The sequence below is a fragment of the Cololabis saira genome, chromosome 19 (genome assembly GCF_033807715.1).
Source record: "Cololabis saira isolate AMF1-May2022 chromosome 19, fColSai1.1, whole genome shotgun sequence".
Classification (NCBI taxonomy): domain Eukaryota; kingdom Metazoa; phylum Chordata; class Actinopteri; order Beloniformes; family Belonidae; genus Cololabis; species Cololabis saira.
This window is the reverse complement of record NC_084605.1, coordinates 20,305,937-20,333,302: the sequence shown is the minus strand read 5'-3', so window position 1 is coordinate 20,333,302 and position 27,366 is coordinate 20,305,937.

Sequence of the window (27,366 nt, the reverse complement as noted above, 5' to 3'; positions counted from 1 at the left end):
CCTCTTTGCACGCTGTTAGTAGATCAGCTGGCACTTTGGTTTGCGGGTGCTGTCAAGTTTGCACACGTTTTTACACACGCAAACCTTTAGTAAATCAGGCCGTATGTGTAGTCAGAAACGTTTTCAAGGTGCACGTCAGTCAAAGGTCTCCAAAGTGGGGTTCAAATCCACTGAGATGCCTTTGAGAAGCATAAATCAGGCTGTAAACCTAACTGGGACCTCAGATATAACTCATTTGGTGCTGTTTTTGTCCCTTAGAAGAATATATTTATAAAAAAAAGGTATTTTCCGCTCCAAGTACAACCATCTGATTTATGTGTGTATGTGTCTCCCGTGGGGCACAAAGGATAATCACGAGTGGACCGATGTTTCCACAGATCATGGATGTGATTCTGCCTCTTCAGGCCTTGATATCTGGTACCAGTCTCTTTAACCTTCGGGCTGATCTATGCTGTTGCTCCCGGAGTATAAAAAGCAAGGGATCGCTCTGACTGGGATCTCTCAGCGGTCCAGTTCATCCGCTTCACTCATTTTCTGCCCCACAGCTCGAAGAGAAAAACCTCACAGGACAAGCAGAGCGGCACAATCTCCTCACATGTGATGACCTTGTTGAGGCTACAATAAAAATAAAAATAAAAATAAATCCCATGTGTGGCATGTGCCGGCAGCATTCATGAATATATAGGGATGAAAAACACAGACAGAAAGACACATTCAGCATCAGTGAGCGGAGGGTCGATGGTCCTGGCTGAGGTCAAAAGCTGGCAAAATAAAAATCAGTTAGTAAACATGTATCAAAATAATTTATCAATTTAGAAATGTACAAATACTTTATTAATCCCTGAAGGGAAATCAACTGCAAGGACAAAATGATGATTATGTCCCAGGATGATGAAGGGCCGAACGAAAGATTTAATCAGACTTCTTGTAAATTTTGGCTTAAATTTTGACGACTCTTTCCATCTTCTGTCTGACCTCTCGTTTTCCCAAGATCTTCTCTTTGAATAAGATTTTATTAGTATTATATTTATTATACACAGTAAACAGCAGAAAAACTACATATAAACCCATTCATTTAGCTTTATTTTTGTTACATCAACAGGTCAAAACCACAAGATTGTAACGTTGTTGTTGAGGAGCCAGCTAATCTAAACTTAATCTCAATGCAGAGATGTCGAGATGAGATTCTGTGACCAGTCTGGGACCGAACTCTATCCTCCAAGAGGACAACGCTCGCCCCCACAGCGTGAGGTTCATCAGAGACCACCTCCTGGATCTAGTGGAGAGGATGGAAAGGCCAGCAGCCCTGACCTCCACCCCACTGAACACTTGTGGGATCAGCTTGGGCGTGCTGTTCGTGACCAACACAACCACGTCGGCTGACATATGACGAACGCTGGTTGAAGACTGGGATCCCAGCAGTGTGTGACCAGCATGAGGAGGAGGTTTCAGGCTGCTGTGGCTGTTTAAGGTTCTTCTACACCAGGGGTCGGCAACCCGCGGCTCCAGAGCCGCATGCGGCTCTCTAGCGCCGCCCTAGTGGCTCCTGGAGCTTTTTCAAAAATGTTTGACCTTTTTTTTTTCCTTTTTTTCTTCTTTTTTCTTTCATTTCTTCTTTTTTTCTTCTTTCCTTTTTTTCTTCTTTTTTAATCTTTTTTTTCTTGACTTTTTTCTCAAGATTTTACTTCAACATTAATCTTGACATTTCGACTTTTTTCTCGACATTTCGACTTTTTTCTCGACATTTCAACTTTTTTCTCGAAATTTCGACTTTTTTTTAACATTTTGACTTTTCTCTCGACATTTCGACTTTTTTCTCAAAATTTCGACTTTTTTCCTCAACATTTCGACTTTTTTCTCAAGATTTTACTTCAACATTAATCTTGACGTTTCGACTTTTTTCTCGAAATTTCGACTTTTTTTTTACATTTTGACTTTTCTCTCGAAATTTCGACTTTTTTCTCAAAATTTCGACTTTTTTCCTCAACATTTCGACTTTTTTCTCAAAATTTTACTTCAACATTAATCTTGACGTTTCGACTTTTTTCTCGACATTTCGACTTTTTCTCGAAATTTGGACTTTTTTCTCAACATTTCGACTTTTTTCTCGAAGTGCATATTGAAAAAAAATAATCTTCCCCCAGTTATAACTAATATAGAAACATGCAGCATGTGTTGTCTTCATTCTAAGGCTTATACAAGACTTTTCATTTTTTGTGGCTCCTGACATATTTGTTTTTTGTGTTTTTGGTCCAATATGGCTCTTTCAACATTTTGGGTTGCCGACCCCTGTTCTACACCCTACTGAGGCTCCTATTTCTTAAATGGATAAATTGTTAATTTATCAATATGTGTTGCTTCTTCAAACGTCAATAATCCAGTCCACCAAACACCAAAGAAGAGTCAAAGCTCTTTGGTGTCGGCAGAGAACAGTTTTTTCATGGCCCACATGAGGCTCTGCTGCTCCTCCCACGCATGTTCCTCACAAACGTGGCTCCAAAGAGAAATAAAAAGGTTTAGACAGATTTATTGCCAAAAAGAATCGTTACAACAAAGAAATAATCTACCAAACACACATTTCCTTACTTCTTGTGCTAAGTTTATATAGACCTTTATATAGACCTTGTAGCGTCAGTTACAAGGTCTATATTATCCTACAGATAACAGCCAGCAGGTCAATACTGTAAAAGAGAATTTGAGCTAACATGGTTCACTTTAATTTAACTTGCCTGTTTTGTCCCTCTCTCTCTTTAACCTGCCTCAACGTCTGATATCTCCATTGTGGATACAGAAGCCACCTTAGTTATTACATTTCTATGAGATATTAATTAAACAGAGTCATTAATTACGGGCGACTATCAGGGGAACTGGGAACTCATAACTACATGTAATTGTCAATCTCGAGGACGCTTATGCCCTGATGAAAATTAAAGAATATCTTGAAGCTACAATGTCCTCTTGACCTTCAGTCTCATTACTGAATGTTAACCCAAATAACAAACACTGTAAGACGGTGACATTCATCTCCAGATGGGGAGTCTACATGTTTAGATCTAGAGTCATTTACAAAAACCTGCTAATACTAAAGGCTTTGTCATGTTTATCTTGCTACAGTTTAATTAGTGTTTTGTACCCCGGTTATTATCTAGTGAAGGGGAAGATGGACCTTCAGCTGCACAATAAAAGATGTCTTGTTGTGTGAAACTCTCAGCCTAGCCTGTCCACCTAGCGGCAGCGGCGTCGGCTAATATTAGCTCTCTACGAACGGTCAAAACACACAACTTCAACTTTAATATAGCAGATCATAGTTTTCTGGGCCGTGAAAGGATGGATGTGTATTTGTGCTTTTCAGACAGAGATTCAACTTATATGTTTGAGTTTCATGTTGTCGTAGCATAGCTTATCCTAGCTTAGCCTAGCCGAGCTAACATGTTGCTGCATGTGTCTCCTTCCTCTAAACAGCAAACTTCCACCTTCACGTCCGAGTAAAATAAGATCAAATAAAAGTCCAAGTCAGCCAACAGCTTCCACTGTAATTAATCAATTAGATTATTAATGTTATTCCTTCCTTCCTTCCTTCCTTCCTTCCTTCCTTCCTTCCTTCCTTCCTTCCTTCCTTCCTTCCTTCCTTCCTTCCTTCCTTCCTTCCTTCCTTCCTTCCTTCTGTCTTTCTTTCTTCCCTTCGGTGTGTTTTCTTCCTTCTTTGTTTTCTTCCATGTCTTTATTTTCTCCGTTACGTCCTTCCTTTCTTTCTTATTCCGTTCCTTTCCTTTTTAATGTCTGTCCATCCTTTCTTATTCCCTTCCTTCTTTCCTTCCTCCATTACTTCATTCCCTTCCTTCCATCTATCTTTCTTCCCTTCTGTGTGTTTTCTTCCTTCTTTATTTCCTGTGTCTCTTTTTTCCATTACTTCCTTCCTTTCGTTCTTATTCCCTTCCTTTCCTTTTTCATGTCTGTCCATCCTTTCTTATTTCCTTCCTTCTTTCCTTTATCCATTACTTAATTCCTTCTTCCCTTCCTTTCCTTCTTATTTCCCTCAATTGTTCCTTATTTTCTACTTTCCTTCCTTCCCATCACTCCCCCATCTTCATTTTCTTCCTCCCTTACTTCCTTCCTGATTTATTTTGAAGGGCTGCTCTTCTGTTGTGACATCATCTTTTATTTTATTTTACTTTTTATTGTGATGTAACAATTATTCTCTTCAGGCTCGTCGTACTCGTCTCGGTACGTTTGGTCTTAAAACCAGAACAAACCTGAACATTGTTGATGTTTATTCTCAGTCAACCAGGTGATGAGAACCCCGACACTTGAACAGAAGCTACCTGGGTTTATCTTCTTTGTCCTTGAAGACATTTTCACATTTATCTCAAAGGCTTCTTCATGTCACATCTCCAAGAACCAAGTTTCCAAGAAAATCCTTCTATTTGGGCATTTATGAAAAACAGAATGTTTGACCTCCTCAGCACTTCCTGTTCATGGACCTCATTTATTAAATATATACCAGATTCTGGTTCTGGTCCCAAATGGAAAATGCTATGTTACAACACTGTCATAAACCATCTGCTTAATTTCTAATGGCTGTCTGCCGTCTGGAGCCCAAAAGCTCCAAAATGCAATGAATATGTCTACGTTCAGATCGGGAAATATCTCTCCTGAGAAGCGCTCATATCATCAGCCGGGATGGGAAAGTCACGGGTCACAACTTCATGTGTAAAAATGTATCATAAAATCTCTTTATCAAAATCTTAGCTTTACGGGACCCTTCATGCTTCTAACAGCCGACACTAAAGTCCAATCTGAGTTGAGCAGCTACATTTTATTGATGGTTAATAACAATTTTACAGATCACGTGTACTACGAGGTCTAATCCTGACGGCCTTGTAAAACAGGCAGCTCCGGCTACATAATGAAGACATTAACGGGGAAGGAGGTAACGACTTGTGGTCCGCGGTACTGCGGCATTCTGGATGCATTTTTCTTTAATTATTTAACAGCCTCATTTGAATAAATCCGCCGGGCTGTAAAGTACCTTGAGGTGCACTGAATGGATTGGATTGTTGTTTTCACAACACTTATCAGTGAACTTGGGGTTTGATTTACAGAACATACAGTATTTCCATTAGGCCTGTTGTGCTTTTCTCATTTTTATTTGATTAAAAAGCCCGACAGGCCTCTGCGCGTGAAATATGACGGAGCTTGTACAGCAGCGGCAGATGAGCTTCCTCGCTTCCTCCCTCGTCATCCTCCCCGTACATCAAGGCGGCTTCCTCCCTCTCAGTGTTGCTCGGATCTGGACTGACAAAAGTCTCCATATCAGACAAGCAGATCAACAGAGGATCCCATCATGCTGGCTGTAAACACCCAGCGCCCACTCACCTGGATCATCGCATATGAGGATGTTCGCTTCTTACAGCTTTGCACTCAGCCCCTCAACTCCTCACACAAGCTGAGTAACTGGGGCTCATGGGGTGGACTTTGAGTGACAGATCACAGAAAGATGGTGCAGGTCTCACATCCCCCCTGATGTTCAATTACGAGGGCGCCCCGGGCTGCATTCAAGCCGATCTGTACCCTCTCCACACATGGCTGCTGCTCTATAATACCATTTGTACTCTGACCGTTATAGGACTCATCAGGCGGGTTTCCATTAGTGGGTGGTTTGGAGTCGTTTCATGGGCTCTATATTACTAGAAATGGACAGGCAATGAGACTTTTGAGGAACAAGACAAGTCCCTGCCCTGGATTTGTACTTCAGCCACGCCCTAAAAAACTTCTGGGTCTGAGCTGATGTTGAAGTCCTAATTTGCTGGATCGGTGGATCGTGTGGTGGAAATCTGAAAATAAAGACTGACAAAATAACCAAATGGTCTTCATGTCATTTAATGAAAACCTTGCAAGGGATCAGCATACAATCACAACAAAGTATAATTGCACACTGATGATTTGCTCCAAGGTGTAGGTGTGTTTTATAGACAAATATTGTATAAGTAAATGAAGAAAATAAATTACAATGGACGGGTGATCAATGGTTCCTTCCTGGATTCAGATAAAGTTAAACAACAAACAAAGAGCATAAGATAAGATGATTATATTTCCAAGACACAGACAGTGAGTTCATTCAAAGTACAAGTCTGGAATCAAAATGCATCATATAATGAATTACCATGTATCCGAAATGTAGAATACATTGTCATTGTTCCATTACAATCCTAACGTGGTTGACATCATAAAAGGCAACGCCTGAAAGGACCGAGGAGGAGGTCGGTCCTGTTACACTTCCAGGGTCCTCAGTTTTACTCTGGAACAATGACAGGAGGTTTCTGATCTGGGGTCAGTTTCACAAAGCAGGTTTAGTGAAAACTCTGAGTCTGTTAACCCTGAAATGAGGGAAACTCTGAGTTTTCCGTTTCACAAAGGGAGGTGACTCAAACTAGAGAAAGAGAGGTAACTCTAGCCTGTTTCACAAAGAGGAGTAACTTAAGCTCTCGGTCAGTTACCGTAGTAACAGACGCTCTGAACCTAACCTGGTCGGGACCAGGTTTATTTCAGCGAACCTGGAGTTTCTCTCCGTCTCCTCCCTCAGTGGCGTCAATTCAGCCAATGGGTCTTTACGCAATACGCATCCGTTTTCTGCACCACGGACAGCAAGCGGCAGAGTTAGAGAGCAGAAAAAGCGTATCTGACAAACGCAATTTAACTCGTTCACTTTATTCACTATGTCAGTGCAACAATATCACAGGGACATCCCAGTTTAACTTCAAACAGTTAAAGTCCAAATGCAAAAAAGGAGAGGGAGAGTAAAAAAAAAGTCAAATATTTCCCTTAAACAGATGTATAAGAGGATTTATATCTTACTTTGAGATGAACTTGCATAATTAATCCATCAGTGGCTAACAGCCTCGTTAATATCTTCTGGACCCATCACTTGCCTTCTTTCTTTCTTTTTTTTATTGCGTGGTTGTCTGCTTCCTTTTCATTTTTGTAAGTTAGTAACACTGCAGAGCGCGCTAAAAACGAGATTGATAGCGACCACTGTCGTCAGGGACGCTGGGACATCGCATTTCAACATATGAGGGGGGTACAAGTGTTGGGAAAGATAATACCTACTGAAATCCATCATGTTGTTCTGATAAGCATTTGTAGTTGTTTTATATGTATTAAGTAATAGAATAAATCAATACAAATAGACACAGAGTAATTCCATAAATGTATTTAAAAAAAAAAAAAACATTTACATTTTCCCCTGAAGCCGAGGTGTGGCAGCTGCCCCTGATCTAAATGACAATAAAATTTCATTTTTTTTTCCAAAATATGCTCTCATACTCGCCATATGCACGTATTAACACTTCTAACTCCAGTGGCGTGGAGTATGCGGATCTTCAGATGCAAACTAATGTTTCCTCAAAGGGATTTTGTAAATTGAAATGATAAATAAAGTTAAAAAGAAAAAAAAGAAAATGTATGTCGCTCTTTTGTGTCGCCGGTTGTCATGGTGAATCCTTGTATCAGCGCTCTACTGATGATGGCTTTTTATTTCCCTCACGCACAAGCTTAACTCCAGGTGAAACTACTTAGAGTTGAGTAAATTACCTCAAATCCGCTGTTCTGGAACCGAAAACTCAGAGTTTCCGATCTCAGAGTAGATCAACTAAGAGTTCAGGATTAGACTCAGAGTTTGTTGAACCTGCTTTGTGAAACGGACCCCTGGTGGACTGGTCTAAGCTAAGCAACCATGAGTTCCACGCCACTGAGACCACAGAAGTGATGAAGGATGCACCGATGTCAAACCCCACCACATTAGACCTGTGGGACTATTTCTGTGGATCTTAGTTTCTGGAGATCTTATGAGCATATTTTTTTAAAAGGTAGGGTAAGTGGTTTCTGAGAAAACTCTCCTCCCAGAAAACTCACTCCATTACAAGCATGAACGCTTCTTTCCAGTTTATGAAGCCAGGGCCGTGTATGAACACCTTTTCTTTACAGTGAACCCACAAGTTGGGCAGCCAGCAGATGGCGAGGAGACATTCACTCAATGTGACAAAAAGTGTGATGCAACTGTGTACAAATCGCTTACCCTCCCTTTAACTCTGAAAACCAGGCGAAGGTCGCCCATTAGAGACTTTACTTCCCTGTTCGTGAGACAGTTACACCTCCCTCAACAGCCGTGAGTGAACGTGCATGATGGTACATGACCGCTGAACAGTTGTACTGATCAGGTAGGACCCAAGACGGGAGGTGAGGTCGCAGTAGTGTTTGATTGTTTCCACACAACCATCTTTAGAGGAAGTTTCTGCTGGCCAGGTGTAGAGAAGATCTGTAAACTCCGTCACCTCGCCGCCTCCTCTCCCTCTAACTCCAAGAGGCGGATTTTTATTACCTCAAAAGCACTTGACATTTTTTGCCTCCTGAAGAACGGCTTAACAGAATTTCAGGCTTCATGTAACATTGCATTTCTTTACCTTAGCTCCTTTGCTCTGGTTCAAATCTCTGGTTTTGTTCGTAAACAGTTATTTCCTGCATCTTCAAATCAAATCAAAGTTTATTTTAGATGGGACAATGCATATTAATGAACACTAAATTTAAGCAGTGTTCCAGCAGTGTTCCAGTGAGTCAAAGGATAGAGTTTAAAATCTTCCTGCTGGTCTACAAAGCACTGAATGGTCTTGGACCAAAATACATGGTTGATCTGTTAGTTCCTATGAAGCTCCCAGACCCCTGAGGTTCATCTGGATCTGGTTTGTTGTGGTTCCCAAGAACCAGAACCAAGCAAGGTGAGGCAGCGTTCAGTTATTCTGCTCCTCACCGGTGGAACAAACTTCCTGTAGACCTGAGGTCTGCTCCAACTGTCAGCTCCTTTAAATCAGGCCTAAAAACATTACTGTTTACTGAAGCCTACTCTTAAATTAAATACTTACCTGGGGCCCGTTTCACAAAGCAGGTTTAGTGAAAACTCTGAGTCTGTTAACCCTGAAATGAGGGAAACTCTGAGTTTTCCGTTTCACAAAGGGAGGTAACTCAAACCAGAGAAAGAGGAGTAACTCTAGCCCGTTTCACAAAGAGAGGTAACTTAAGCTCTCGGTCAGTTACCGTAGTAACAGACTCTCTGAATCTAACCTGGTCGGGACCAGGTTTATTTCAGCGAACCTGGGGTTTCTCTCCGTCTCCTCCCTCATTGGCGTCAATTCAGCCAATGGGTCTTTACGCAATACGCATCCGTTTTCTGCACCACGGACAGCAAGCGGCAGAGTTAGAGAGCAGAAAAGGCTTATCTAACAAACGCAATTTAACTCGTTCACTTTATTCACTATGTCAGTGCAACAATATCACAGGGACATCCCAGTTTAACTTCAAACAGTTAAAGTCCAAATGCAAAAAGGAGAGGGAGAGTAAAAAAAAGTCAAATATTTCCCTTAAACAGATGTATAAGAGGATTTATATCTTACTTTGAGATGAACTTGCATAATTAATCCATCAGTGGCTAACAGCCTCGTTAATATATTCTGGACCCATCACTTGCCTTCTTTCTTTTTTTTTTTATTGCGTGGTTGTCTGCTTCATTTTAATTTTTGTAAGTTAGTAACACTGCAGAGCGCACTTTTTTTTTTTAACTTTATTTAAAACTTTATTTAAAAGTTCCAATTACAGTCAGAACATTGACCGTGGACAGTCAGGCATCAAGGAATTAAATAAACAAATACAGTATGAAACATAAAGTGGATGAAGTGCATAAGTCATTACATAAGTAACATAAATATAATAAAATAAATCAATTTAAATAAAAAGAAAGAAAATGGCAGGACATATATTATATCTGCAGAGCGCACTAAAAACGAGATTGATAGCGACCACTGTCGTCAGGGACGCTGGGACATTTCCAGATATGAGGGGGGGGTACAAGTGTTGGGATAGATAATACCTACTGAAATCCATCATGTTGTTCTGATATGCATTTGTAGTTATTTTATATGTATTAAGTAATAGAACAAATCAATACAAATAGATACAGAGTAATTCCATAAATGTATTTAAAAAAAAACATTTACATTCTCCCCTGAAGCCGAGGTGTGGCAGCTGCCGTACCCAATTGACGGCCCTGATCTAATTGACAATAAAATTTCATTTTTTTTTTTTCAAAATATGCTCTCATACTCACCATATGCACGTATTAACACTTCTAACTCCAGTGGCGTGAAGTATGTGGATCTTCAGATGCAAACTAACGTTTCCTCAAAGGGATTTTGTAAATTGAAAAGATAAATAAAGTTAAAAAGAAAAAAAAGAAAATGTATGTCGCTCTTTTGTGTCGCCGGTTGCCATGGTGAATCCTTGTATCAGCGATCTACTGATGATGGCTTTTTATTTCCCTCACGCTCGCGCTTAACTCCCGGTGAAACTACTTAGAGTTGAGTAAATTACCTCAAATCCGCTGTTCTGGAACCGAAAACTCAGAGTTTCCGATCTCAGAGTAGATCAACTAAGAGTTCAGGATTAAACTCAGTGTTTGTTGAACCTGCTTTGTGAAACGGACCCCTGCTGTACTCTACTGCCCTTACTTTTTAACAACTTGTGCTTTTTATTATTTTACTTCTTTTCTTATCATTTAATTTGTTATTTACTGTTTAATTGTGTCTTGCTGCTTTTAATGTCGATGTAAAGCACTTTGAATTGCCTTGTGTTGAATTGTGCTATACAAATAAACTTGCCTTGCCTTGCATCTTTTCATAAACGGTATCGCTCCATGAAGTCCTGCCTAAAGCCAGCAGCAGTTTTTACTGAAAGTATCAGATCTTAGTTACAAGATACCAAGATGAAAGTCAAAGTGCCCATATCTGCCTCTCCGTTGATGCGTCTCATGTTTCTTCCTCAGTCCCAAGGACATTAAGTGTTAATTATATCATCCCATGCAAATGTGGAGCCATTAAAGGTCTTTTTTTTTCTTTCCGGTGACACTAAATCTCTTCTTGTGGACTGTAAAGACACTGAGCTCAACATAATAGCTGGATCATAGCAAAAGCAGCGCTGGAGAGAAAAGACACACTAGAAACACTAACTGCAAGTAACACTCGCAGAGAATTTATCACTAAATGGTGGCTCGTGGGTGGACGTCACGAGACCAAGGCTGAATCGCTTCTCCAAGACTCATCCGTCCGGCGGTCGTGACTCACACGTCTCGCTAGAAGCAGTGAAGCTGTGAAATAAATAAAGTCGGCTGTGTGGTGGTTCAGGAAATTGCCAGTCACGGTGAGCTCCTCGGTGATGAAGCGTCTGTGCTGGTTGTTTCATGGGGGCAATTTTGCTTCAGTCATGTGTCAGATCCGTCGTCAAAACTTTGAGAATTCATCCCTTAAATACAAAAGCAGGATGTGATGCTTCTTCTGTAACAGAATAACACCAGTGGCCTGCTGCAGCTGCTCTGGTCATTTTAACCTTCGTCTGTTGTTAGGGTCGCCACCGACCCGTTCTTAGGTTTTAAATTCATAAAACTACCACAAAAATGCATTTACTGCATCATGGCTTTTTGACAATTTTTTAAAGTTCTATTGCTGAAAAAATACTTTTTTTCCATTTCCTTGAGGTAAATGGGTCGAAATTGACCCATAACACCATAGATGTTACTATAGTTAATAATATTAAAATGAAAAAATAAATGAAACAAATTTATTTAAGAGATGTGTTCTAATACCTCTCAGTAATAGCCAGGTAACAAAACAACCTTTTATTTATTCATATGATTCTCTTTAGGCACATTTTACCAGTTTTTAAAATTGAAATCCAGGGCTATACTGACAAAAAAAGGCCCAGAGGCCCACACAAAAAGTATTAAAACCAATATTTTCATGGATAAGGAAGCCTAACAATGTAACCAAGAGATGAGAAACAAATTGGATGATGGATAATTGCTTTTAGTGTATTTTAGAGATAATTTAAAACACGGGTCAAAACCGACCCGTTAACATCAGAGACGGTAACAGAAAGCTAACACCAGACAAAGGTTAAGGGTTTCTTTCCATGGCCTCAAGACTGAGATTTCTTCCATCAAAATTCTGATTTCTAAAATATTTACACAGGTTTGGGTGATTTTTGCTCTTTGCTCTGGGAACTGACCAGCTGTCAGCCGTTGGCCGAGACCCTCCAACGCTGGTTTGGCAGGTTAACGCCAACCCCGGCAGCTGGAGTTAAGAGTCACCTTTGCACCCAGACTCTCCCAGGCTGGTGTGCAGGAGTCTCACCCACTGACTTGGAGTGTGAATGTACCACTGCAGAGCCTTGCCTAGCCTCGTCCAACCACCTACCTGGACCTCGGCTGGATTTGGTGTTCTGTTAGTGATGAATTCCCACAGCAGCCCCGGTGGTTCCTTATTTTGGTCCTTGTTTTGGCTCCTGCGATCCTCAGTTGAGTCAGTTTGGTAGCTGCATCCAAAACAAGGATGGACGGAGAGATTCATTCAGAATAAATAGAAAAAGGAACGTTAATTAATGTCCGGGTATTAGGAATGGGCGATATTTTACCGTTCACGATAAACCGTCAAAAAAAAATTCCCCACGTTAAGAATTTGTCATCTCACGGTAAAAATGATAAATTCCCGTTGATGACGTTTTTGTGTAAAGCCCGATTTATGGAAGGAAGGAAATGAGCCAGAAAGAAAGAAAGAAAGAAAGAAAGAAAGAAAGAAAGAAAGAAAGAAAGAAAGAAAGAAAGGAAGGAAGGAAGGAAGGAAGGAAGGAAGGAAGGAAGGAAGGAAGGAAGAAAGAAAGAAAGAAAGAAAGAAAGAAAGAAAGAAAGAAAGAAAGAAAGAAAGAAAGAAAGAAAGAAAGAAAGAAAGAAAGAAAGAAAGAAAGAAAGAAAGAAAGAAAGAAAGAAAGAAAGAAAGAAAGAAAGAAAGATAAATTCCCGTTGATACGTGTTTGTGTAACAAACATGGCGGATCTGAGTCATTACAGTTTTGCAGTATAGGTGTACAAATTTAATTGGTTTTTATTAATTCAATTTAATTGGTGTAGTTTAGTATCATTTAGTATTGTTTTAGAGCAGTGATTTGGGGGCTCCAAAGACTGTGAATGTGGTGATAGATTTATAGTTACAAAGGTGTAGTTGAATTGGTATTTTTTTATAGTCATTTTTATCGTTATCGGGATAAATGCCAGAAATTATCGTGATACATTTTTTAGTCCATACCGCACATCCCTACCGGGTATCACAGGTTAGCATGAGCTAAGCTAAACTCAGCTAAAATAGATAGCTTAGTTAGGTTCAGGCTAAACCTGCCAAATGATGGTGGAAACGCACTTTAAGGTGACATTCTTTTGGTCCAGATAAATTGGCTTCAGCAACCTGAGGATGACGTCACGGAGGAGTCGTCCAGTTCTTTTTGTAAAGTGCGTTTCCATTACTGGGGGTTCTGGGTAGTTTTTCAGGGGCCAGCTCATGGATGTATGTCTCTATCACCAGGTTCAGTCCTACAAAAGAAGCCTCAGCCACTTATACCGTGGTGTATGTTGAAAACAACCACACAAGATCTCTTTTCTTTGACACTTTCTTCTTCTTCTTCTTCTTCTTCTTCTTCTTCTTCTCCTTTTATGCCGTTGGCGTTGGCAAACAGCAGAAATTAGTGCCACCTTATGGTCAGAAGTGTTATTTGTTCGGTTGAAGGTTCTTGTTTGGCACGGTGTGATGGAGACACACTGGCCGAAGGGGCAGAGGAGATCCCATCTTACCCCTGCTAATGGAAACACACCTATACAGACCGTCCTTCACGCAGATTGTAAACAGGTGAACCTTATAAAGTGGCCCGTGAGCGTAGTCCAGTGCTGTCTGACTGTATTTCTGTTATAATCCAATTAAATCTGAGCCACTGTAATACATTTATAGCCCTGCAACTATGCAATCTCCCTTTGGGTTTGATGAAGTACTCATCAGTTCAGTGATATTTGATTCAGTTCAAGACGGCATTAAAACTGGCTTTTGGAAATAGTTGAGAAAAATGGCCTCATTAGCTCGGTCCATAGGGAGATGAAACCGCCTCTACCTTTCGGTACGGGAGCCACAGCGAAAGAAAACAGGGATGAAGAAAATTTCTAAACTAAGACAGAAGTATAGTCAGTCAGCAGAGGTGGACAGAGTACTCGACCCCAGTACTTGAGTAAGAGTACAAATACTACTGGTCAAAATTGAATCCGTTACAAGTAAAAGTAGCTCAGTCAAAATATTACTCGAGTAAGAGTAGAAAAGTACTTGCTTTTAAAGGCACTTAAGTATCCAAAAGTAAATGCTTTTAGATTTACTTTAAGTAAAAGTAAGAGTAAGAGTAAATTTCTTATTTTCCACATCAGTAAATTACTATATTTTTTCTAAATTAATTTAAGGATCTTTTAACTCTTGTTTCTGAGAATTAACTCTTTGAAACCAGCTGCACTGATGTGCTGCTTTTAGAACCACAATGTTATATAAAACCTGAAGAAGAAAAAAGAGCAGACCTGAAAGTAACGAGTACTTTTCAGCCTTCCTAGAAATTTACTCGAGTAAAAGTAAAAATATTTGTCTTGGAAATGTATTCAAGTAAGAGTAATAAGTACCAAAGAAATCTAATACTCAAGTAAAGTACAAATCATCTGGATATGTACTTAAGTACAGTACTCAAGTAAATTTACTCCGTTACTGTCCACCACTGTCAGTCAGAGGGCTGGCATTATAATTATTATTATGTATTATATTATAATGATCTCGTGTTGACCTGATCTGTAGGGTCACAATAACCATAGTCTGTTTTTTTTAAATTCTGTGCTGTTAAAATTTGTGTAAATGTTGTGTTTAATGGCATCTTTGGCATCTTTTATCACACACAACTAAAGTTGCTTTGGTCAACAAAAATTATGATAAAATATCGTTGTCAACGAACCTTTATCACCTGAGGGAAACGAGACGCAACGAAAATGCTGGTCATGTGACAATAACGGTAGTTAAGTATATAATGCAATATCGTAGACGAATAAAAATGAGACTACAATGTAGATTACAAAATAAAAACTCTAAACTCTGCTAAAATGTGTCTTCATTTTCGTTGACCAAAACGAGACAAGATGAAATATTCTAACAAAGATCCTCAACCTCCATGTTTTCAGTAGTTTCCTCTGTTTTAGTTCTGCTGCTGGTGACGTCACGTCCTCAATCCCAGTCGCTGCAGCGGGGAATCAGATCCAGAAGCTGCAGAGGTTAGAGGCTGATGCCGTTAATGCAGAGCTCTAGGTTCACGTCAATTAAAAACAAAGTTACATAGAAAAAGGGGCCGATGGCCGGCTACGCTGGGATCTTCTCTGGGACTGGGAGAAGAAGAAGAGACCATCTTTGGATACACTTTCCTACATAGACGTGGAAAAGAAAACCCAATGTGTCGTCGAAAAAGAAAAAGATGGGGAGAAATGTGGAAAAATAAATATGTTGTAAACTCAAATAAGAGTCTTCTGTAACTGGAACAGTGGCGGCTTGTCAATAGGGGGCGCTAGGGCGCCGCCCTCATTAAAATTCCAGGGAAAAATATAGACACAGTACACATAAATTACGTAATAAAAAGTAATTATCACATCTGTGCACTCATAAAATGTGCCTGACTTTTAATTTTTCAAGCCTTCTCATCCCATACTGGGTTTATTCAAAGTTGTTTTTTGTGCAGACTGAAATACATAGGTTTCAATGGCGAGGGGTGCCGGCCAAATGAGTGTGTATTGTATGTTCTTTCCTTCCATGTGACTTCATGCTGGTCTCTAATTGGTTACTCAAAGATTTTCCTCCAGGCGCAGCTCTCTGCGCCCGTGGCCAATCAGCGTGTTTTCTGTCATTCTTCATCCAATCTGGTTGATTCATGAGCTGTCAATCAAAGTCACACCCCTGACAGTGTAGACGTGCGACTGCATCTGTCACTCACATACAAACGGAGTCACAACGACAAGACAGGAGACAATGGCAGCAGAAAAAACTAAATTTGGTTGTTTCATTACTAAATAATAATTTCACGAGGCGTTCGCCGGAGGAAAAGAAGCTGATTAAGGAGCTTGGACCGGACCAACCAGACCTAAAAACAGAACAATCTTGCGGAGGTCTATTCAGAAACTGTCACTCTTTTAAAGATCTTCATCACCCATGACCACAGCTGAAGCTGAGAGGCTTCTCAACCTTGAAAAGAGTGAAAACCTTTCTCAGAAACACCATGACCCAGGAGAGGCTGAATGCACTGGCCATGCTCTCCATGGAAAAGAGACTTGTTTGAGAAATGACAGATTTCAATCAGAAAGTCATTGAAAAATGTGCTGACCTGAAGGAGAGGAGAGCAAAATTTATGTTCAAGTAGAGTTTATAGTTGTGTTGTATTCCCCACTCGCCAGTGCGCCCCCCAAGAACACCAGCCGCCACTGACCTGGAATGAATGTATTCTTGAGTCTATAAGGTAACAATAATATAATAATAAGATAATCTTGTTTGAATTGTAAAATGGGTTTGGCTAAATACAATCTTTGACTAAAACTAGACTTCCTGGACAATTCTGACTAAAATAAGACTAAAATGCTCAGACTTTTTGTCGACTGAAACTTGACACGACTAAAAGGAGAATGAACGTGACTAAAACTAATAAAAACTAAAATGATAGTTTGACCCAAAGACTAGACTAAAACTAAAATTGAAACAGGCTGACAAAAACAACACTATGCACAGCCACATCCACGGTAACGGAGGCCCCCGGCCAGTGGTGGACAGTAACGGAGTAAATTTACTTGAGTACTGTACTTAAATACATATCCAGAGGATTTGTACTTTACTTGAGTATTAGATTTCTTTGGTACTTATTACTCTTACTTGAATACATTTCCAAGACAAATATTTTTACTTTTACTCGAGTAAATTTCTAGGAAGGCTGAAAAGTACTCGTTACTTTCAGGTCTTCTCTTTTTTCTTCTTCCCTAAAATCCTATTGGACACAAGCTGTTTTTGTCAAAGGAGGAGACCTATCACAGTGCACGCTCTCCACTGGGATGTACGTAAAGCGGAAATACGTCAAGCCTCCTCAAAACGATACCGCCAAAGTAGCCTGCGTTTGTCAAGACAGAGCCGCAACAATGGCTACGCCTGCGTCAGGAGAAGAAAGACAATCCGCTGAGTCGTCTGAGTCTGATAATGAGCCGGACTCGGAGCAGGGACTTTCACAAAATCCTTGGCCGTATCTTAACTCAATGTTTGAGTTCGACCGAGTAAAAAACGAGGACACAGACAAACCACAGACATTTATTTTCAAATGTTTATTGTGTCTGCCGAAGCAGAACTACCTCTCTGCTTTCAACAACTCAACATCGAATTCTCAGAAACAAGAGTTAAAAGATCCTTAAATTAATTTAGAAAAAAATATAGTAATTTACTGATGTGGAAAATAAGAAATTTACTCTTACTCTTACTCTTACTTTTACTTAAAGTAAATTTAAAAGCATTTACTTTTGGATACTTAAGTACCTTTAAAAGCAAGTACTTTTCTACTCTTACTCGAGTAATATTTTGACTGAGCTACTTTTACTTGTAACAGAGTAAATTTTGACCAGTAGTATTTGTACTCTTACTCAAGTACTGGGGTCGAGTACTCTGTCCACCTCTGCCCCCGGCCGCCCTTCGATCAGCTCGCTGAGAAGGATGGGGCTCATCACGTCGTGTTGGTTGACCACAGCCTCCAAGCTCATCCTGCTCTCATTGTTCACCTCCAAACCCTCATCATCTCATCTGCTCCATGCTTTTTGTTTCTCCTGTTGTGGGTTTTATCTGCTCTCTTGGACTGATTACAAACACCTGTAATGGCGCACAGTTCTAATGCCTCTCATTTGGTGAAATGGACGCTCCTTTTCAAGGGTGAGAAGCCAGCTGCATTTCCACCAAAGCCTTGGTTGTGAGCGTCGGAGGTTTTGTTCCTGAGTGTGTGTTTAAGAGTGTGTGTTCACACTTCAGTGCTCCATAACAGTCAGTAGGATTTTATGGGTTGTAAAAGGTTGTATACCTGCGTGTCGGCCTCTCCCTTTGACATTCAGCAATGACAGAGCTGCTCCCCTTAATGAACAAACCCTGAACGAAACAAACCCCCCCCACCGCTGAAATGTGATTTACTGCAGACAATAACACCCAGAGTCCATCACCTACTTGCCTCCTGCCCGGCTAATAAGAAACTCTTGCTGCTGTCTTGCTCTGAGCCAGTTTGTGGGAGTCATTACTGCCTCACCTTTTGCCCCAGGTCGTCCGGGTCTAGCTGCGCCAGTTAAACAAACCCTTAAACAATCCTACAAACGCTCTGCAGTCGGCCCCTGCAGCCCGTGAGAAGACGCAGGGAACCCAAGTGACGTGTTTACCGGCTTTGGAAATATCACTGTTTTTGCTCTTTTAGATATATAAACAGAAATGACAAATTTGAATAAAAAAATAAACGACATATCACAGGTTTATCCCAGAGAATATATTTATGCGGACGGAAAACGGTCAAGGAACTGTGGAATGATCAAACCTACTGGACGGATGCAGGAGTAAATAAATCCCATAAATAGTTTTGATAAAGGAGTAAAAATGATGGATTCGTCTGCTGGTGGGTGGCAGGCCACTTCACGGTCACGTCATCTACCGAGTCTCACTGGCAAAAACCCAGCTTGGACCCGCGTCCGCCATGAGACAGCAGGCTTTAACCCAGCCGCTCTCAAATCTCACCTGAATGGCCGAAGCAGCAGCTAACAGGGCTAAAGCTGAAACAATAACAAGGAGCGTCGACGTTCCCATTCAGCAGACATTTGAAAACTAAAAAAATAAATGAATTAATAGAGCTATAACCAACAAAACAATTGTGATGCCTCACTCCCGCACTATCATCTGCAGAGCCAGGACTGCTGCTGGGTTTTTCTCTTGGGTACACAAGCTGCAGCATTTATGATGATTATATTTGATAAAAAAAATGTTAACTGATCCGTTATCAACCCATATAATTGATGCAGAAGAAGGTAATTATCTAACAAGTAACAGCTATGAATGAACATCACCATTCCTGCCGACACGTAATCCGTCAAAGAAACTGATCAGAACCTACGAATCTACAGGGTAATGACATTGATTATTCCACCTAAAAGTAAAATTACAGGTAGGATAATTACAAAATTTAAGCGCCAAAGTGATTAAGGGATCAGAAGCCACATCCAGGTTTGTTGGTTTTTGCAGCACCTGAAATAAATCACAGAACCCTGAGTGGAAACGCAGGATATCACCAAAAAAAAACAAAAATCAAAACCTTACAGACAACGTGTATGAGGAAAAAAAACACAATACATGTTTTTTATCTCCACATTTCGATTTTACCCAGCATTCCTGGGGATCCACATTTCACAGGACCTCTCCTGGACATCAAACCTCTCCATCAAACTGGTCAAGAAGGCTCACCAGCGCCTCTTCTTCTTGAGGACTCTGAGGAAACTCCACCTCTCTTCAGACGTGCTGGTGAACTTCTACCGCTGCACCATCGAGAGCATCCTTACCAACTGTATCACAGTCTGGTACGGGAACTGCTCTAGCACTGACCGGAAGGCACTGCAGAGGGTGGTGAAAACCGCCCAGCGCATCGCGGGAGCTTCACTTCCTGTATCATGGCACAACTTAAAGAAAAGTCTCTTGGCGCCATGGCCGAAACCGAACAGGAAGTCGGCCATTTTGAATTAATCGTCGTCAGTTTGGCGAAATTTATGCCATTTCTTCAGCCGCTTCAGAGCCCGAACCATAACGTGCACCCAGGTGTGTTATACATCAAAATGTGCGTCTCCTTCCTGCGACGACGCGCATTACTTTTCTCTTTCAGAAGCATTACCGTGGCGACGCTAGACACCAAAAAGCGTGCCCACCCTTCATCTGATTGGTCCATATTTGATAGTTCCCCAAAAGTCACCAGATTTTGCACGCAAGCCAGGCCTGGCAATAAATTTGATATTTCATGGTTTGCATTAATGGGCGTGGCAAAATGGCTCAACAGCGCCCCCTAGAATACTTTTCTCTGCCATAACTTTTGAACGGGTTGTGATAAAGACTCGTGGGTGGTGTCATCGAACTCGGTTTTGAGTACTTGACCTTCATTGGTGCAAATTAGCCCCGCCCCTTCTTCTGATTGGTCGATATTTCATAGTTCCTATTTTCGGCCATAACTTGGTTTGATTGAATTGAATGGTTTGATATAGAAAGTCGTGGGTGGTGTCATTCGCTAAATGTCCAGGCCTGAAGAATCTACATGCAAGTCATACAAGCGCTTCCACTGCAGCACGCCTGAACGTGCACAAGGGTGCGAGGGCCCGTTCATCGCTGATCAGAGCAACAGCTTGGGGGAAGAAACTGTCTCTGAGTCTGGAGGTTTTGGCTACAGAGCTCTGTAGCGCCGTCCAGAGGGCAGGAGTTCAAACAGACTGTGTCCTGGGTGTGAGGGGTCTGCAGAGATGTTACCTGCCTGTTTCCTGGTCCTGGACAGGTACAGGTCCTGGATAGATGGGAGATTATTCCCAATTATCCTCTCTGCAGACCTAATTGTCCGTTGCAGTCTGTGCTATCTAGTTTGATGGCCGATCCGAACAGACAGTGATGGACGTGCAGAGAACAGACTGTATGACGGCAGAGTAGAAGGTGGTCAGCAGCTGCTGTGGCAGGTTGAACTTCCTGAGCTGAAGCAGGAAGTACAACCTCTGCTGAGCTTCTTCCTGACAGAGTTAATGTGGCTGGTCCACTTCAGGTCCCGGGAGATTGTGGATCCCAGGAACCTGAAGGAGTCTGTGGTGGACACAGTGCTGTTGAAGATGGTGAGGGGGAAGTCCACTGTCATCTCCACAGTCTTGAGCGGGTTCAGCTCCAGGTGGTTCTGACTGCACCAGTGGACCAGCTGATCCACCTCCCGTCTGTACGCGGACTCGTCACCCTCACGGATCAGGCCGATGACGGTGGTGTCATCCGCGTACTTCAGGAGCTTCACAGAAGAGTCCCCTGAGGTGCAGTTGTTGGTGTAGAGCAGTGTTTCTCAATCCTGGTCCTCGTGGGCCCCTGTCCTGCATCTTTTAGATGTTTCCATGCACAAACACACCTGATTGTAATTACAGGTACTTGTATCACAGTGTGCTGAAGCAGGGTAGCATCTAAAACATGCAGGACAGGGGCCCACGAGGACCAGGATTGAGAAACACTGGTGTAGAGGGAGAAGAGCAGTGGCGAGAGGACGCACCCCTGGGGGGCGCCAGTGCTGATGGTGCGGGTGCTGGATGTGATGCTCCCCAGCCTCACCTGCTGCCTCCTGTCACTCAGGAAGCTGTTGATCCACTGACAGGTGGAGGCAGGACTGTGAGCTGGGTGAGCTTCTGGTGGAGGATTTCAGGAGCGATCGCGTTGAACGCCGAGCTGAAGTCCACGAACAGGATCCTCGCGTAAGTCCCTGAGGTGTCGAGGTGACGCAGGATGTGATGCAGTCCGATGTTGACTGCGTCATCCACCGACCTGTTTGCCCGATAGGCAAACTGCAGGGGGTCGAGCAGGGAACCTGTGATGTCCTTCAGGTGGCTCAACACCAGCCGCTCAAAGGTCTTCATGACCACAGACGTCAGGGCGACGGGTCTGTAGTCATTTAGTCCTGTGATGGTGGGTTTCTTGGGGACTGGGAGGATGGTGGAGCGTTTGAGGCATGAGGGCACCTCACATAGCTCCAGGGACCGGTTGAAGATCCGTATGAAGGTGGGAGCCAGCTGCTCGGGGCCGGCTCTCAGGCAGGAGGGGGACACGCCGTCTGGGCCTGGAGCATTCCTGGCCTTCTGCCTCCTGAACAGCCGACACACCTTTTCACATTGATGTGTTATGGATTATTTATAGAAGGGGGGTTTTAACGTAATGCTGCTTGAGAGCTAAGGTTTCACAGCCACTCTTGTCCTATGCAGATAAAGATTTATCTGAATCTTTTAATGACATTCATGAGCGTGTCCTACTTACGGGAACTGAAACTCCCCAGTTTTATACCTAGATAACCACCTGACATTTCAATATATATTATTTAAATTCTTAATACGACAGCAAACAATTACTATTTGAGGATATAATTCACTGATGCTCTCACCACACTTCCCAGCTTCATAAGCTCCTCGTTTTAAAAATCTGCCGTTTGTACACAAACGTGTGTTTGTTGGAAAGTGGAGCTGCAGGCTTTCCTGCACCGAATGACCTCCCATCTTTAATTAAACCTCCCACAAAAGGAAGGGATGAGCCCGGGTGCATTCAGAGTCTGCTGGCCTGGATTTAGAGATTTACGGCCTGTTTGATTGACTTCAAGGTAAGCATGAATCAACCGCCCACGTCCCAGCTTCTGGGTCCAAGCCCCCACGGCAGTTCATTAACTGACCACTAGGGGCTGGCTCCAAAGTAAACATATTTACATTTCACATCGATGACAACTGTTCAATGGGTTGATTTTTTTATTTTTATATTTTTTTGTATGATGATGATAAACTTTATTCCAGACACAAGGGTCCATAAAATACATACAAAAACACACATTACATTACAGACATTACAGAGGTGTACAGTTCCAGACTGTTTTCATTAATAAAAAACATATAAGCATTGTCTCCAGTGTTTCCAAAAACATGATGTAAGCCTTGTATCGCTTAGTGTGATGTCTGTCAAGGCCCTGATTAATTCATTATGAGACTCCACGAGTCTACACATGAATTTATACATAAAATTCCTCAGAACAGCATGAAAGGTTGGCACATTACTAGTCACAAATACCTCACTTGCACTAGTCCATCTTGGGAGCCCCATAAACATTCTGAAGGCATCATTATATGCCACCTGAAGTTTCTTCATTTTAGCACAGCTATAGCGGCACCACAAATGGGCTGTATATAATGGAGTACAATATGTTTTAAAAAGTGCAATCTTTACATCATTTGTACACATATGAAACTTTCTAGATAACATATTGGCTTGTCCGTATAACTTGCCACACTGGCGCTGCACATCATCATCATCACATAAATCATCACTGATGATGTGACCCAGATATTTAAACTTTTTAACCACCTGCAACACTTCACCAGCCAAAAAGAAGGAGGGAAAGGTGAGCTTCTGATCATCCTTAGTTCTTGTGATCATTACTACACTCTTTTTAGAGTTAAACTTTATATCAAATTCCAAGCCATATGCTGAACAGATCCTAAGTAGCTGCTGTAAGCCAGCACTACAAGGAGACAGTACAACTAAATCATCTGCATACATCATATGGTTAATAAGGTTGTCCCCCACCATACATCCAGTTTTACACTCTTTTAACCGTATAGAAAGTTCATCCATATATACATTGAACAGTAGGGGCGACAAAATTCCTCCCTGGCGCACGCCATTTGTCACCGAAAAAGGAGTGGACGTACTCGTTCCCCACTTTGCCTGCATATTCTGGTGTGAATACCAAAACTTTAGGATTCTGATAAGATATAAAGGGACACCACGCTCCTGTAGCTTTAAAAACAATTTACCGTGATTAATGCGATCGAACGCCTGAGAGGCATCCAAGAAACACATAAATATGGTACTGTTACGGCTTCTGTACTGACTGACAATTTCCTTAAGCGAATATATACATAGGTCAGTGCCAAGCTTTTTCTTGAAACCAAATTGGTTGTCAGTAGTTGTTATATATTCATTCAATCTTTCCATCAGAATACCTTCCAGTACCTTGGACATAATACTTGCTAGTGCAATGGGTCTATAGTTATTAATGCTTGTTAGTTTACCAGTTTTGTTTTTAACTACTGGTACTAACAAAACAGCAAGCATAGATTCAGGCAGTATGCCATGCATCAATAATCCAGAGAAACACATAGCAAGTAACACTGAGAGTCTGTGGCTGGCATGCCTCAAATGTTCTGATGATATCTGATCCTGTCCACAGGCTTTGTTCACAGACAGTTTCTCTATGAGATTGCTCACTTCATCAGGTCTGATAGTCATACCATCACTATGAGTAACCTCACCTATATTAAAAACATCACTTGTGACACAATTAAAAATATTTGCATAGTGGCTCCTCCAGAGCTCAGCAATATTTTCAGACCCAGTTGTGCCATCTATACTGGAGGGCATTGGCATTTTACTGTTATTAACCACCTTTACTTCTTTCCAGAAATCAAACACATTATTTTTCTGTAGCTTTTTTGCCATGGAATTAGCCCTCATGGCCTGCTCATTTCGTTTTATATAACGCAAAGCATATTTAAACCTGGCATTTGTATGTTTCTTCAGGTCACACTCAGGGCCATTTCTAGGCTTCCCTGCTAGGGTCCAACATTTAAAAGCATCTTTAGCCTCTACATAAAGCTTGTGAACATGACCATTCCAACCCGGTCGGAGGTTATGACGCTTTATCTTTTTTCTTTTAAAAGGTTTGCAACCATTAATTAAACATTTTACTATGTGGTCATACATTTCACACAGGTCACTGTGGTGGCGAACATCTTTACAGTTAATATTTCCACAGGCAATTGCAATGACTGGCAAATCCATTACACTTAAGAAAACATCTGTCAGTGATCTATACTGTGCTAATTCCTCTACAGTTAGAGATGCCCAGTTAATCTTATCACTGCCTATCGGACCACCAGGGTTGTCCAGCTCTGGTAGGCCCTTAACATTAATAGTCATGACTATAGGCATGTGATCGGCTGTGGCCAAATCAGACAGGATCTCACACTTATCAATGCTGTCATGAGCATCAGCTGTGGATACACAGTGATCCAGCCAGGATGTTGTGTGCCACGCTTCACTGACATATGTATAACTGCCTACTGGCAGCAGCACCTTGCTAGACAGAGTAACCTTGTTATCTTTACAGAATTGCAATAGATGTTTACCAAACATAGAACTACTATCTGAGATGTCAGCATTATAGTCACCCATGACAAATATACATGTATACTCATTTTCTTTAATATAGGCACTGATAAATGCTAGCCTATTCAGATATTCGTCCTCATTACTGTGGCATTCGTACGGTGTGTACACATTTAAAATAATAAAAACCTTATTATTGTGCTCAACTTTGATGCCAATACACCAGTCCACTTCCAGCCTGACCACACTGACGAGTGAGTCCAGCTTTTTATGCCATAAAATGGCCACTCCACCCGGGATCCTGCCACGCACAATCCGAGTACTTAAATCTGTTGTTGATTCCCCTGCCCCGTGGAAATCATTATGAACAGCATTAAGTTTATCAAGGTCTTGCATAGATATAAAAGTCTCTTGTATACACAAGATATCTGCACTCTCTAGGAGCTTGTCAATAACAACACGCTGTGCTCTGACCACTGCACCCTGTCCGAGGCGCAGTCCACGAGAGTTATATGACACCACTCTCATAGTTCATGCACAAGTTTATCGCGACGTAGCCTCGGGCTCATGCATCCTTGTGACAGGCGGCACCTTAACACCGACCCCAGTAGCAGCAGCCCTTGGCTTCCGTGGCTCATAAAACCGCCGTACATAAGTCCCCTCTGGCCATAACTGTGGCTCATACATCTCGCTTACATCCTTACATTCGGCTGTTATTTTAAAAGAGCTGTACCGGGTTTGTTCGGTGTCTATTTTTACACACGTCACGTCTCTTGACAGCTTGTCTTTCAAATAGCTAGACAGCGTCTCTGTGTCCAAATCAGGTGAGAATTTAGTAGCGAACACACTCACCATCTTAGTCATGACAGCGTGAATGCTCCCCCCCGCACTTGTTCCAACGATGCCGTATGTCTTCCTTTCTCTGGGGAGAATGAGACGAGGCTTGGCTTGTGCTGTAGCTCCTCCATTGGCTTGTTTGCGGGACCCGTTCTTGACCACCCGGCTCCATGCAGGCGAGCCCGCCACACCGCTCCTCCCTGCGGTGCTCGAGGCTATCTCCTCCACAGCGGCGGCGGCATGCTGGGCAAACTCCGCGGACGGTACGGCGCTCCTCTCCACGGTGTTCGAGGCTATCTCCTCCTCAGCGGTGGCTGCGCGCAGGGAAGCATGCGCAGGTACGGTGGTGTTATCCACCGGGACCCATAGTGAGTCCCCCTCTGGCGCGGCGCTCCTCTCCACGGTGCTCGAGGCTATCTCCTCCACGGCGGTGGCACCGCTCTTCCCGGCGGTGCTCGGGGCTCTCACCTCCTTAGCGGTGGCGGCATGCAGGGCCAACTCCGACGAGGAAGCACGCGCAGGTAAGGTGGTGTTATCCACCGGGACCCATAGGGGATCCCCCTCTGGCGCGGCGCTCCTCTCATTGTTGGCAACAGTTTGCTCAATCACACACAAGCGTTTGTTAATGTCCAAAGTTATTAGACGGAGATCCTCGCAGGTATTCGACTGTACACCCACAGCCTGCTTCATAGCGGATACGTCTGCACTTAGGCGCTCAATTTTGCTCACCAGACAGGATACATCTAGGCTGTTAAACGTCAGCGGTGGTAACTCATCCAAATGATGAGACACAAAGCGAGGAACATGTTCTCCAACCTCGTTGAGTAGTTTCAAACAACTCTTGACGTTGTTTGTGTCTTTGCTTGGCCCTCTGTGGTCTACATTCCGCTGTGTACCGGGGCACAGATCAAACAGAGCTCTCTTTGAGCCCTCAATCCATTCGGACCCAAAGTGATTCACAGCCAAAATAACGATGTCATCCTGGTTCACAGTCTTCATTTTAACACTTAGGAAGTTTAGCAATTCATCTTCCACTATAGTTTTGCCATCTACCGTAGTGTATATCTCTGGTTTCTTTCGTGGTTTGTTTGTCGCGCCTCGAGCAGCAGCAGCAGCAGCTGCGGCCGCCATCGTGGGTGGTCCTGTGATGTATGACATCGGCAAGAGCTTTATAAAGAAACATACTGCATATACTTTGGGGTGTGAACCTTTGATTGGTGGCCAGCACAGCCAATGGTTGTCTGTCATCACGTTTGCTACTTGGTAATGTATTGACGTCTGAGCTGTGAATAAAAGACCAAACTGAGCATAGTTAATTTAATTTAAAGAAAATATGTTTCATTGTGCTGTTAATTTCATAACAGCCCCCCATAACGTGGGGTGGGTTGGCCTAAAAGGGTCTAAAGATGAAACCTAGCTAAGAGCAGGCCACTGGGAGGTCCCATTGCAAATGTTCAACGGCGGTTCCTCTTCTGTGGATCACTTCAAGGAGCACGTATGGATCATTTCAGGACACTTCAAGCAGAATTCTGCCAGGACCCATCAGCCATCAAATACAAGGGGTCTGACCCAGCTAGCAGCAGGACGACTCACCGCAGCTCCCTGCGGTAAGATGTCTGCTAGTCCTT